The sequence below is a fragment of the Takifugu flavidus genome, chromosome 19 (genome assembly GCF_003711565.1).
Source record: "Takifugu flavidus isolate HTHZ2018 chromosome 19, ASM371156v2, whole genome shotgun sequence".
In the NCBI taxonomy this organism is placed as follows: Eukaryota; Metazoa; Chordata; class Actinopteri; order Tetraodontiformes; family Tetraodontidae; genus Takifugu; species Takifugu flavidus.
The window spans coordinates 12,183,405-12,196,728 of NC_079538.1; the positions used below are offsets into that span (position 1 = coordinate 12,183,405).

General features: G+C 47.1%; 1 long non-coding RNA gene across 1 annotated transcript; it reads right to left on the bottom strand.

Annotated features, from left to right (window-relative positions):
• Positions 1-6,483: 6,483 nt before the first annotated feature.
• On the bottom strand, positions 6,484-6,998 carry LOC130516525 (uncharacterized). The gene is made up of 2 exons (XR_008947513.1): positions 6,663-6,998; positions 6,484-6,574 (listed from the first exon to the last, which is right to left on the bottom strand). It is a non-coding gene; the product is annotated as an uncharacterized LOC130516525 (long non-coding RNA).
• Between the last annotated feature and the right edge of the window lie 6,326 nt (positions 6,999-13,324).

Genomic DNA, 13,324 nt, shown 5'->3' on the forward strand with positions numbered 1-13,324 from the left:
CGTCTAAAAGCTTTTGTTGTCTTTTTGCTTTGGATCAGTTCTCCAGGGTGGCGTCTCCACCTTCTCGCCATTGATTACCGTAATGCCAAGATCACGCGCGGCAGCTCGATTTCCTTCTTCAACCGCCAGAGTGATCGATTTTAACTTAAAAGCCGCATCATATGCTTTTCTTCTAGTATTTTCCACGTTGATGAGGGTTAGTGAAAATGACTGATTCACAATAGTTGTGATAGTGCGCCACGAAAAAACACATAAATAAGCCGCACCGTAGAATAAGCCGCAGTGTTTAAAGTGGAGGAAAAAAGTAGCGGCTTATAGTCCGGAAATTATGGTATTTATTTTATTACCGTCTCCAACACTTGACAGTGTAAATAGCACCAACCTGTACTGCTCAGTGAAAACACAGCTGTGGTCCAGGAGATGTTTCAGACCAATGAATAAGAGCTTTTACACTGTGAGGACCTGAAGAGGCGGAGCCATTCTTCTACCTGTGACCTGGTCTTTTCTTGCACTGTCAGTCCAGAAATAAAACAGTGGCAGCTTGAGACAGTGCTCAGGCTGACAAAGTGAGCAACACACACACACACACACTGTCGGGATGTGTCCACACAGAAGCGGCAACCTCAGCTCCTCTGATAGCTTCTTAAATCTGCTCAGAAGTCTACACGCGCTCAAAATAACATGTTATTGTGGCATGAAATTATTTAAAACAAGTGTCGGTTCCTGCTATGTGTGAGTCATAGTATAGATTTTCCTGTTAAATGTCACCTGCGGTATTTCTCCACGGGTCTAAAAACAAACAGCGAGGAGAGTGATTTCTCCAATGACTCATCTATTTAAGTAACTTAAATTGGCGATAAAAGCAACACCCACTGGTGAGCTCTTTTGTCTGCCGTGCCAGCCTCTGTAGAATTCTCACAGCAAAGTGTGCCTTTGTTACAGGGGTCACACTGAAACAGGCTATTTTTACTGTGGCTTGTCTGGGAAGAGAACCCTACGCTGAAGCCTAATCATCTGGGGTTTCCATACAAGGCCAGCAGAAACGTTTGGACAAAAGTGTTAAATTAAAGATCCTCTCATGAGGAGATCGATTAAGAACATGTCCAATTAAGACCATCTACTCTCTGCATGTATGGGAGAGGAATAAAGTACAATATTTGACTAGATTTTCTTTCAGCGTATGCTTTATTCCTTGATTCTATAATCAGAAACCACGATAATGTGCAAAAATGGTTACTTCTATTAATCTCTGCATCAACAGAAGCGTTGGTTAAAAAAGCAGGAAGCTCAGGAGACGCACGTGACTTGATTGATCCTGACGTGTTGAGCTCACAGTCTGATGTTATCCAGCAGGAGGAGGAAGGAAATGGGGAGATGAGGTTTCCACGACAGCTGATCCACCACGGGGGCAATGAGTAATTACTGCTGGACGTGGAGGAAGGAGGGAGCTGGCTGATGAAGTGACATGTTGGGACAGCAAGGCCGGCCCCTGATTCAGCCTCTGACCTCTTTTTAGTCAGTGAAGGCCGAAGAGTCTCCTCAACCCATAAGACGACTTGTAATAGTTAAACCGTGACCAGCGATCTTGAACACTGAGCTGATTTTACTGCGTTTTCACTGCAGTCCAATCAACCTTTTAAAGATACAGTGGATGACCCAGCCGAGCTTTCATTTGGCTGGAAAGATGACTGGAAATGCAAATTGTACCGATTAAGTGATCCATGTAGGTGAAGACACCCACCAGCATGTAAGACAAGACAGTCGATCTGTCACGTAAGCATGGGATCACTATTGTAATCTACAGCGTTCCCCTGGCTTCCATTCCCCTCTGGTTTGAAACCACTTTCTATCTTTGTGAGGACACTCATGCATGCGATCATGCATCGTGAATGAATAATGTAAACTTCTGGGGCCATGCGAGTATCTGCTAAAAGAAAAGCCAATTATTGTGCAGTGAAATAGATCTAATGGATCAATAGTAAGATGCAAGACCCGGTCAAACCTTTGCATACCAACTTATACAATAATATTTCAGCATCTGAGGCTGCAGGCCCTTTATTGTCTTGCCTGTGTGTGTGTGTGTGTGAGCACTAAGGACCTGAGCAGCAGTTTACCCAGCAGTCCTAGAGCCTGATAGCCTGACCTCCATCACTTCTAAAAGTGCTCCCATCCGTGACCTGTCTCTACTACATCACAAAGAAACACCCAGTGCAAACACACACAAACTCCTTTGTACTCTGCTATAGACGGGATGGGGGGGGGGGGGGGGGGGCATACTGGCTCACTTCTGAAGGGTCGAGTTCAGAACAACATGCACTCGAGTGATAACACTGCTTCTCTCTCTGTTGCTCATATTAAAAACATGAGTATGGTTTATTTTTAGCGCGCGATCAGAAGGGCACACAGACACACACACACACACACACACACACCAGTGTCCTGTGCTGAGCAGCAGTGGAAGGTAGAACACCAGAGAGGGAAGCCTGACGGCCTCCAGAATGTGTTTCTGTGAGATAAACCTCAGGCGCGTTTCAGTGTGAATAAAATAAGCGTCTGAGAGCGGCTGTGTTGGACGTCCAGGCCTGGGTGACACGTCTATACTCCTCTTCAGAGACTGTACTTCACCTTTAACTGCTCTGTTTCAACAGCCTGGACTTCCACAATATTAGTTTTTCTCCTCTTCTGTCGAGAATGCTGGGATTAAAGTGCGCATTGATGCATTTTTAAATCCTAAAATCAACAATACACTCGCTGATTCAGAAGGAAGTGGGGATTTGCTGTGTATTAGGAGGAAGGTGGCAGGTGGGATTCCTGGAATCATCTCGTCTGTTGAGGTCCAGTCTGAAAGAGGCGTTCAGAGGTGTGGCGCTTGGTGGGAGCAGGGATTCTACTCAGGCTTTAGCCTGAAAGGATGAAGGGGAAGCACTCAGACAGACTCTTACGTAACTCTGCGCCGATGCTGCAGCTTCCTCCTGGCTGCGGTGTTAAATTAGAGTCACTTCTGCTACATAAAGCTGTTGCATTTGTTTCCCTGCGTGAGCTCGCTCTGCACCTGGGCCCATGTCGGGCGGTTTATTCAACTTTCCCTCTGACCTGATCACCTCAGCGTCAGTCTGAGGTTTGTTTTTCTTTCTTTCTTCCGTCTCCACCCTTTTAAAGAACCACGTGGGCAAATTTCATAGCTCAAACGCAGAAACACGTCAGTTATTTTGATATTCATGTGAAACCCAGGCCGAGGCTGCTAAATATTAAAGGCTTCTCCCAGCCTGGGGTTCACGGCATTCCTCCTCTCTGCACGAAAGTGACTTTTTTTATTTTTTTTATTCCAAACCTGACTCATGAGACGCTGCCTGCTCCGCATCGACAGCTGGAACGACTGGATGGCTGCGCTGAGAGCGGCGGGAGATGATCTGCGCTCTGCGTGCTTTAGAACTTCCACGCCATTCGTGATTCACTCTCCACCCTGCCGCCGTTCCGCTCGCCCCCTCATTTCCTTCCCTGTGTTTTCCTCCCCCCTCTCACTTGGTTTCTCATTCACTTACAAGCTGAATCACTGTTATAGTGCCTCCAATTGACTTTTGCAGTAGTTTCCCCCTGTTTGTTGTGCCTTAGAGGGTGTTATCATGACAGTCATGTAGACATATGGGGGGTTGTTGTCTCTGGATTAACATCACCCTCTGCCAGCTGAATTAATTATTGATCATTAAAACAACAGAGAGCCGACCACAGGGAAACCATCACACGTTGGCCTGAGCGCAGGTAAATGTGATATTTGTGTACCTGCCGCACCACCCAAACACTGCTCGGCAAACAAATTAACACGAAACGCTGCGTAAAAAGATCCCGCAGCGGAATCGATAGCGTCTGCTCGCGCCGGCGCCACTCTTCATCATCCTGCTGTCTATCAGCGGCCCAGCGGCGGTCACTCCGAATCAGTCACACGTGTCTGATGAAAGATTGCAGGGACAAATTCTGATCAAGAGGGGGGATGTTTGAAATCTTCCGTGTGCCTGTAAGTGTTTACAACGGCCACGTTTGATGGATTTATAGGATTTTGTCACGATCGCTGTTTAAATGAGTGTTTGTCTGATGCTGCTGATCTTCCGTCTGTGTCTCCTCACCGTGCTGTTCCAGTCGTCCCTGTTCTGACTTACTCTCCCCTGTCAATGGCAATAAATCTGCAGCCAAGGTTAAGTTTTGCTCTAAATGCAGAACTCAAACTCCCTCCAGCTACCTGCCCGGCCATGATTGAGCCTATTTTTGCCCCTGCATGGTGGAATTAACTTAAAAGCCCTGATCAATCAAAAAGAAAAATGCCTTTAAGTGACACGTGCACATTTGTTCACGCTGAGTCTGCGTTCACGCGGCACAATTGCTGGTGCAAAGGCATTTCCTTGAAAGGGCCTCGTTCCCGCGCCACACTCCACGCTATGAATGATGAGGACAATAAGGCGCCGTGCTTAATTTGATTTGCATAATGAATTTGTGATTTATTGGTTCAAGGCCATACAACAAAAGCGATGATTGTGAATTATCCCCACAGTTTCCTGCGTTGTCACGGAGGAAAAATGCATCCCAGCCGGAGGAAGGAAGGACTGGAGGTGGCGAGGCTCCGACTCCTGCTGCTTCGTGTGCATCTGGTGATGACACCGCAGCCTTTATGTGATGTCATGTATCCAGCAGGTTATGTGCTCAGAACCCAAACCCCAGTCAGGGCTGAGGAACGCCACAAGGAGTCATCCCAATTAATCCGTGCTTAGTACTGGGATCCACCAGGTCGGCCGTTGGCTCCCAGTACTCACAACATTCGTCAGTGGAGAAACTCTGAGGTGATTAATCTACTCTGGTAATACTGAGGAACAGTGTATTCAAAGTCTCCTGGGGTATCTCCACAATCTCCACTAATGGTTTCAAGGCAAGCGCACAGTCACATGGCCTCAAAGAGCCACTATCGATAAGGTCAAATCGTATTTTAATGAGTCAAACCCAGTGGGAAATTTGATGAACCTCGATTGCGTAATTAATGTTTCAACCTGCTGTTGGTTTTAATAGAATTCCTCTTCATTATTGCTGATGTTATCACAGCTGGATTCATTCAATATGTGATCTGCTGATTATATTTAGATGTTCTCAGTCTTGCGGAACATTCATGTGACGCTCTGATTTTAGGACGTCCTGATGATTAACACCTCATTACAATACAGCCAATGTAGAGAAGCTGCTTAGAACTAAACACAGAGTACAGCACAAGGCATCAGAAAACTGTACTAGAGTGATGTTTGTGCTGCTAGAATTAAAAAAACTGTTGCTGCCAGAAATTGAAAGAGTGCATCAGTAGTTTCTTCTGGCCGGTCAGCAGTCCTGCAGAGCGACGCGTGATTTTATGTGGACAGCTCAGTCCTGCTGAGCCGCGAGCATTAAACACACAGAGGGAAGCTGGGAAACACAGAGCGACATGAGCAAAACGTGCCTTTATGTGCCCCAAACTGCCGCGTCAAAACCCATCCACAACACTTTCAAGCGAATGCGAGCACGTGGACGCGAGCCAGCCTCTCGTGGGGCCGACTGGACACACGCGGCTGTATTTGTGCAGACATAAATCTCTCCTCTTATCCTCGAAATTACCTCCATTAATTCCAAACAAACACAGTGGCCATTTGCTGCCTTCTCGCAGCATCCAAAGGCAATAATTCATTTCACTCCGTTCCCTTCACCTCTTACATAAATCCAGCTGGTGCAGGGTGGAACGCAGCAGCGGACGGATGGATCGATGGAGGGAGGGATGGATGGATGCACTCTGCTCTGGTCACTGCTCACACAAATGCCCACACATGTAAATAAGCCAGCTTTTTCTACATCCAGTGTTGCCCATTAGCAGACCGGAACAGCATGTGTTCTGCACGGCCAAACATCACTGCAGTCGAACCTTCCGTGCGTCCGGCATTTTCTTAATAGCTGCATGTGCCTTTTCTGCATTAGCATTTAGATTGATGGTGTTATTTCTGCACAGCCTCTCTTTGTGTGTTCGTGTACATTTAAATGTGTCAGGCTGTACCGGGGGACGGGGGGAGGGGGGTCCAGCTTGTACACTAAAGGTGCCACAGAGGAATCGAGGGTGATGTTAGCCTTAAGATCTGTCCGAGAGCCTCTGCCACTGTAAATTCGCGTGCAGGTTGCTGAAACCACTGGCTGCTGTTTGGTCGATCGTTATCTGCATTAGTTGCATCAGGGACTTTGGTTTGGCTCCGTTTTGGTTTTTATTTACCTGTCATCATGGATTTCACTTCCAGGAATTACACACGGCATTTCAGTATTTTTAGTCGGTTTCAGAGATTTGAAGGCGAAAACAGTTTCTCCTTATTTGTGATCCTGTGGGTGTTGCAATATTGATTTGTATGTGATGGAACTGTATTCAATATCTAAACCAAGTCAAGTGGGATTAAACAAGAGGCATCTGTATATTTATCAAGAAAAGGTTACAAATGGGTTTAAAGATGGTCGTTTTATTAGTTATTTGTCCACTGCTGCCGGATCTGCAGCAATCTTTACTCTACTGTTGCTTTGGAAGTGGATTCTATATGAAAACCCCAAAGAAACAAGGTCAGTAAAGCATGGCTCCAACCTCAGGAGCCTCATGTTGTGACAGCGTGAAGGATGTTCACCTCTTCACCAGTTAAGGGAGATTAACTGCAGCCCCAGCAGGGAAGCTGAGGGAAAATCCAGCCTGTTGGGTCATGGGTGCTGTCTCACTGTCTGTCTCATGCACGGTTTTCCGTTTGTGTTCAAGTACAGCTGGAGTTTTTTCCGCCACATCTTTTTAACTATGGAAAAAAACAACCTTTGTTTTGACAGGAAAAATCAACCCGAGCGCAGCCAATCAAAGATGCTTGACATCACTGAAGTGCAGCACATGAGTGAGGAGGAGATTGCTGAGTGCACATTAAGCCTCTGAAATGAATCAGACGCGAGGGTAAACTTGGGTGGTATCCAGGCTTCCATCCCTGTTTACATTTGCTTTATGCTGGTTTAAGAGTCATTTACAGCTGGAAGCCGAACCAATTACATAACTACGGCTCAAGACTGCGTACAGTAAACTCAACACATACTGTAGCACTGCCCCTAAGACACCCCCCAGGACAAGAGAGGCTCGGGTGATGACTTCACCAACTGCTGACATTTCCAGAATCCTTTTTCGGCGTTGCATTCAAATGCCAGCGCTTAATTAGATTTATTGACAATCAACCGTCCCCCCTCAGACTTGTAATGACTTCACCTGTTTTGTATGCTGGAATTATGAGCAAAAATGAGTAATATGTCACAACGCTAGATCAATTATATCAGTTTCTGTTCCTTCTGCACCCTTTTAAAATGCCACGATGCTACAAAGGGAAGGAGTTAGCAAGGTAGCGTAAGGAGGAGCTTTAAAGCTTAGGAGGAAATGGGAATACTAAAGATACTGAGTCTTGTTTGAGTGAATAATCACTAAGATTGCCTTCAGGACAGCTAGACGCAAACAACCTTATGTTAGCATTAGCTTCCCTAACGTGAGCGTGCAGGATGCAAACATCTGCAGGGCTCCTTGTTCACAGACCACCAGGGTAGAAGGACAACCACCACTCCTCCAAAATATGCCTCTGTTGACATTAATTTCACTATTTTCACATGTACACACACGTTGGCTGTTCATAGTTACTGAACTGCTGCATCGGTGAGATAGTTTGGTAGGCAGCTAGGCTAATATCACTTCCACTGCTATACCAGAATCAGACCGTCCAGGTAGAAACGCAAAAGATCCAAACGCAGCCTGCATGTTCTTCTGGAAGCTGGTAGATTAAAATAACGGTGGGATGAAGACAAGAGTGGCAGCAGCGCAGAGAGTAAGTGTATAAGCTAATAAGACAGAGACTAATGGACGGATGTACGAGAGGAGAAGGAAGGATGTGGGACACAGAAACACAGGGGCATGGAGGAGATGATGGTGGGAGAGAGGTGGCTCAGTGATGAGAGGAGGAGGAGGAGGAGAGAGATGAAGGTCACAGGGAGAGTTGTGTAACAGAAAAGGGAGGGAGCATTAAATGAGATTGATAAAGAGAGAGAGAGACAGAGGAGGATGAGGCGTGAGAGTGAAATGCGAATTTACAGTATATATAAACGGGGCAGAGAAGAAAAACAAGAGGTGATGATCGAGGAGAGGGAGAGGCTAGAAGATAGAGGGAAGGAAATGTGGAGCGGGAGAAGGGAAGCCCAGCAGATCTTGTCTGGAGGGGAAATTGCATTGCTAAGGATTTATTGCTTCAAGTGTAATTGGGTTCAACCAGCGCCAGGAGAGAAAAATCCATTGAAGTCTCCTCTCCTGTGCGGTGGATAGCCCGATGGTGGATCTGTGTGGCTCCCAGCACAGCCCTGCCGGCTGCATTATGCAACGGGCACGCCAAAAACACAAGATGGGGGGGGGGGGCTGCTACAGAGGAGCGCCCGCCATGCTGCAATAAAGAAATAAAGCCCAGCTTCTGTCCCACTCGTTTGTGTCCGAGCCGCTTTTTCTCTGGCAGCGATTGGGTGTAAGTGTGTTCTGGTCTGATGATTGGCAGTAATTGACTGGTGAAGCCTGTTATTCCATCATTTCTATTAAGTTAAAGTTGAATTGTGGTCGTATTTGTTTGTAGACAGGCCCACCACGGTGCCGGGGCCTCATTAAATTAGCTGAACTGATAAATTCCCACGTGTTGTCATTTTTCTATTCGACGGGTTGAAAACGAGCTCCAGGATCTGGTCAGAACCCGGAGACAGCCCCTCGCCCCGACCCTGCAAGCACAGAAGCACAAATGTTGCAGTTCATAGGTGTGACAAACTCGGCCCATTTGAGCTAAATGGGTCCACAGCGCAGCTGATAAGAGTGTGCGGAGTAGTCGGTGTGATACTGTATCTACCTCCACCAGATGGTGCGTCGGTCTTTTCCTTTTTCTTGGATATTTTCTGGATGCTGCCTGGTTCTCCTGCAAAGTGCTTCATATGTAGAGGAAGGAAAACCCAGAGCAGGGAGAGAAAACCGCTGATGTTGCACACGAGCTTTGCTAACGGCCCAACGAACCTCGTCCTGACTGAAGTAAGACACACAGTCATTGTGCCATCATGTGTCCGTCTCTGCTGGCATCACTTCAGAGGTCTCCTCCACAAGCAGAACAGTTCTCAGAGGAGTTCCTCAGGGTTCCTCTGCTGATTTGTCCCTGTACCTGCTGTAGGTGACCCCTGTCTCACTGGTAGATGCTGATACTTTTACAGCCTTAGTGTTCTAAAGCAGCCTCATAAAGAAAATGTGTTAATGGAAGTATTTTGCATGCAGTTTTTACATGAGCATCACATCTTATAGCGGCAGACATGCATGAATCAGGTTAAAGTATTTACACGGTCTAGAACGAACTGTAGGTCTTGATAGAGATGCATCAGTCAAAATGGGCTTCCCTGTGTGGTGTGTGTGTGTGTGTGTGCCACCCTCCCCGACCACTGCAGCACGATTCCCGAGCCTCGCTCGACTTGCAGCAGCGAGCGTTCACGAACCCATGCTGCAGAACAGAGCGGGCCAGGCTCTGCATACAAATGAGAGCAGGATGGAGAGACGCTGCAGCGCAGAGACGAAAGAGAAGGCGCACATCTCCCCACTCTCACACCTTCGCTTCCACTCCTCCTCACCTCTGCAGCAGGCTTGTCATCCTGCCTGGCCAAGCGGCGTCTTGTTCTCCGTTTATACAAAGGGATTCTCCTTCCCAGGCTTCCCCTGCTGAGGGGGGAGGGGGGCAGGTAGCGGCAGACAGTCAGGTGGTGCAGCGCAGGCTTGATAACGGCCACTGGCTGCTTCTAAAAATGGAAGATGAATTGATTGAAGCTCGGGGAGTGTGTGATTTGAAAGGCTGGGGACCGGCACTCAGGGCTGAATGCATATTCAGGAGAGAGAGAGCGACAATGTGGTCTCAAACACACAGGCTGAAAGCAGAAATACGCCGTTTTTACCTGAGATTTGTGAATGAGGGGAAATTAAATGATGAAAGTGTGCACTGTTGCATTCTAGCTGCAGCAGATCTACAACTGCTGTGATTCAGACGTGAATGTTTAATGCTGTTTAATCCAGCTCAAATGTAGCTTTTAATTATGGGGAATCGGGAAACACAAGCCGAGAGATCGGACGGACGTTGATGCTCGGAAACATTAAAAATGCAGGAAGTGGATTCATCAAGCTTCTGTTTTGATGCCAATGCTAAAATGTTTGACTTGAGTCTGCTTCTGTTTTACTGAAGCGCTTCGACGTCGCGTGGCTCCCGTTACAATTGGTATAAAATTCATTAAAGGCTCCAGAGTGGGCCTCCAGACTCATCACTATTCATGTTTGGAGCCGCCCTGCACAGCTAGTGTTTCCAGACTTCACCTTGAGGACGTGGACAGAGAGACGCGTCCTTGCAGACACGTTTCCAGGGAAAAGGTGATATGTCTGATAAAGAAAGCTGAGAGAATCTTCTGGGGAAGACAACGGTGCTTTTTTCAACTCCCAATTGTCCGTCAGCGCTTTGTCTTCCGTCCCAAGTGTCCATTTCCCGTTAAAGACGAGGGGACGTGGACGTGTCGCTGCTTCGGTCTCGGTTAGAAACGCCGGTCCTCACAGAGGAGGCGCTTCTGCCGCAGCTCCTCTGGTTGTGATGGGAAGGCGGCTGTAACTAAGCATCATCTCTGGAGTCCCTCAAGGGGGGGGGTGGGTGTGGCACCAGCACAGAGCGGCCGTGCACGCGGCCAGCCGCCGTGCACGCGGCCAGCCGTGCGTCTGCCCTTGGGATGAGGCGATGAATTGTTCTTTTAAAAGGCAATACAGCATCATAATAGCTGCTCCCAAATATGTTTGAATGTCTGATGGAGCGAAAGAGCCCGAAAACCTGAAATCGCTGTCGGGGAGAATTGGATGAAGCGTTTGCCGCCGCTCACAGCATTAAAAACTGCTTAGACGGGAGAAGAAGGTTAATTTGTGCCATCGACTGAGCCACCCAACGCACTCCTTCAAATCATTACTTCATATCGACGGTGTTCCCAGCCTCCCCTCGGCCCACGTGTGAGCTGCATTTTGATGTTTCGGGCCTCGACTGACAGAAAAAGGGAGTCGTCAAAACGCTGCAGGATGGCTGAAACCTCAACGTAATTATGTGTTCAGCAGAACGCAAACGCTGGGAGACCAATCCGCCGAGCCTGTCAGGTAAAACAAGCAGCGTGCGCGCGCAAGAGAGGCTGCGTGCGTGGGTGTGCGGGGCGCAGAGAAAAATCACAATTATCTGTTTTTATGTAACGTGAGCAGAACAGGGGAAGCCTTTTGTTTTAGGAAGAAATAACGACGATGCCCTGAGGTCTCTGACTTCCTGTGTGTTACGCAACTCCTGCTCCGACTTGGATGGGGCCACATTTGATTCTCGGCGCTCTGGATTATATAATTCAGATGCGGGATGAAGACTTTCATGTATATTTCAGAGAAAATCTATTATTTAGTAAAGGAGGTTTCTCTGTATGGCTCTCTTGTTTGGTGCTGCTGTGTTTCCCAGTTAATGAGCAGAACTCGGTGTTAAAAGCAGGGAGGAGATGCTGTCTCGCTGACCCTGCACGAGGAAAACCTTTTCCAGCCGCTTCCGCTTGCTTTTCTTCTCCTTTTAGCTTTTCATAGTTTCACAGCCAGGTTCAAACACACTGAGGGACGCTGCCCGTCTCCCGAGGGGCCGCCGCCGATGAATTTAATTCAGAGCTGTGAAGGTGCAAAAGGGACAACAGACTGCACGATCCCTGCGAGGGAGGAGATCACAGGGGACGCAACTGGCACAAAGGCCTGTTCGTCTGTCCTTAAACAGGGATCTGGCGCAGAAATAACCAGAGCCATCCTCATTATTACATCAAACATCAGAGATAACGTTAGCTAAAACTCACATGGAGCCTTTATTTTGGATTATAGCAACAAGCGGATGAATATAAAGGAGCGTTTTATTAAATGTCTAATAAATTCACTGCTTCTCCTCTGTCCTCCAGTACTTCTGAACCGCTTTCCTGGATCATAAATACATAAATGGAAAGAGAATGGTTTAAAAGGGAATCAGTTAATGTTCGAGAAAGTTTAGTACATTAGCTCCTGTTAGCTGTAAACCACCAAAGAGTGCTGAAGCAGCCAGATCCAAGATTTAATGTAAAAACTTGAGGGTTCCACTTTTTCTGCTTTGAAAGAGTCCGAGAAGTAGCAACTGGGGGCTTTGTTGCACATATTAACTGTTGGAATCACATGGATCTACATTGGAAGCGGACGAGATAGATGTCCAGTTGACGGTTCTTTAAATGAACCATTTGGTCACTAATTCCTGAGCTCTCCGAGGTCCTCTTCTTTCACACATCCTGATCAGCTTCTCTCGCCATCTGTCTGCCCATTCAAGTTTTCTTACTCCATTTACTTCCTGTTTGTCTCTCGGTGGCTCCGTCTGTCATCTCTCTATTGCTGCATCCATCTATACTTTCAGAGGAATGCATACGTCTCTATATATAGCTGCACTGCATCATTACCAGCACAGGCAGCCTGTAAAACGAGCAGCAGCGCCAGAGAAGATGAAACAAGAGAGTCCAGAGAGGCGGCAGAGCTGGGAGTGATGAAGGCATTCAGCCGCTTGTTAGCCACATATGGAAAATCGGCATTAAGAGCGCATGCCGTGAGACAGCTCTAACAAATAAGAATCATACTTAAAAGTGCTCCAGTTCAGAGACTTTAATTCATTTTTAATGAGAAATGTTTTGACTGGACCCCTGCATCATTTTACTTGCAAATTCAGTAAACAAAACCAATTTCTGTGTGATTGCTCACTGTCGGCTTCATTAATTCTCATGATAGAGGGTTTCTGCACTAGCGTGCAACAACATGCTGATGAACCTTTGGAACCTCAACGTCCCTCTTTAGTTCCTGCAGATAGATCCTGCTGGCAGTTCCTGGTTACTGACACACATGCATTTAGTGCTCTCTGAATAGGTTACCTGTGTCCAAATGTTGGCTCCTCACCCTTCAGTGCTGATAACACATCATATTCCAGCAAATTTTGCTAACCTTGTTTATGTAGTAGCCTTATACTGCCCCCTGTTGTTGCGTGCTATGATTGCAGCTTGAATCTTCATGCAAACCTCTCCTCTTTTCCTTCATAATCAAAGCAAGATTTGAAGGATACAAGTTGAAGTTCTCGTATCTTTGCTCTGCAGCGTTGGGGAGCATCACCACATTGCTGCTGCGCTCCTCCTTAATCCATGTGTCTACACTTCCTGTACTCGTGTT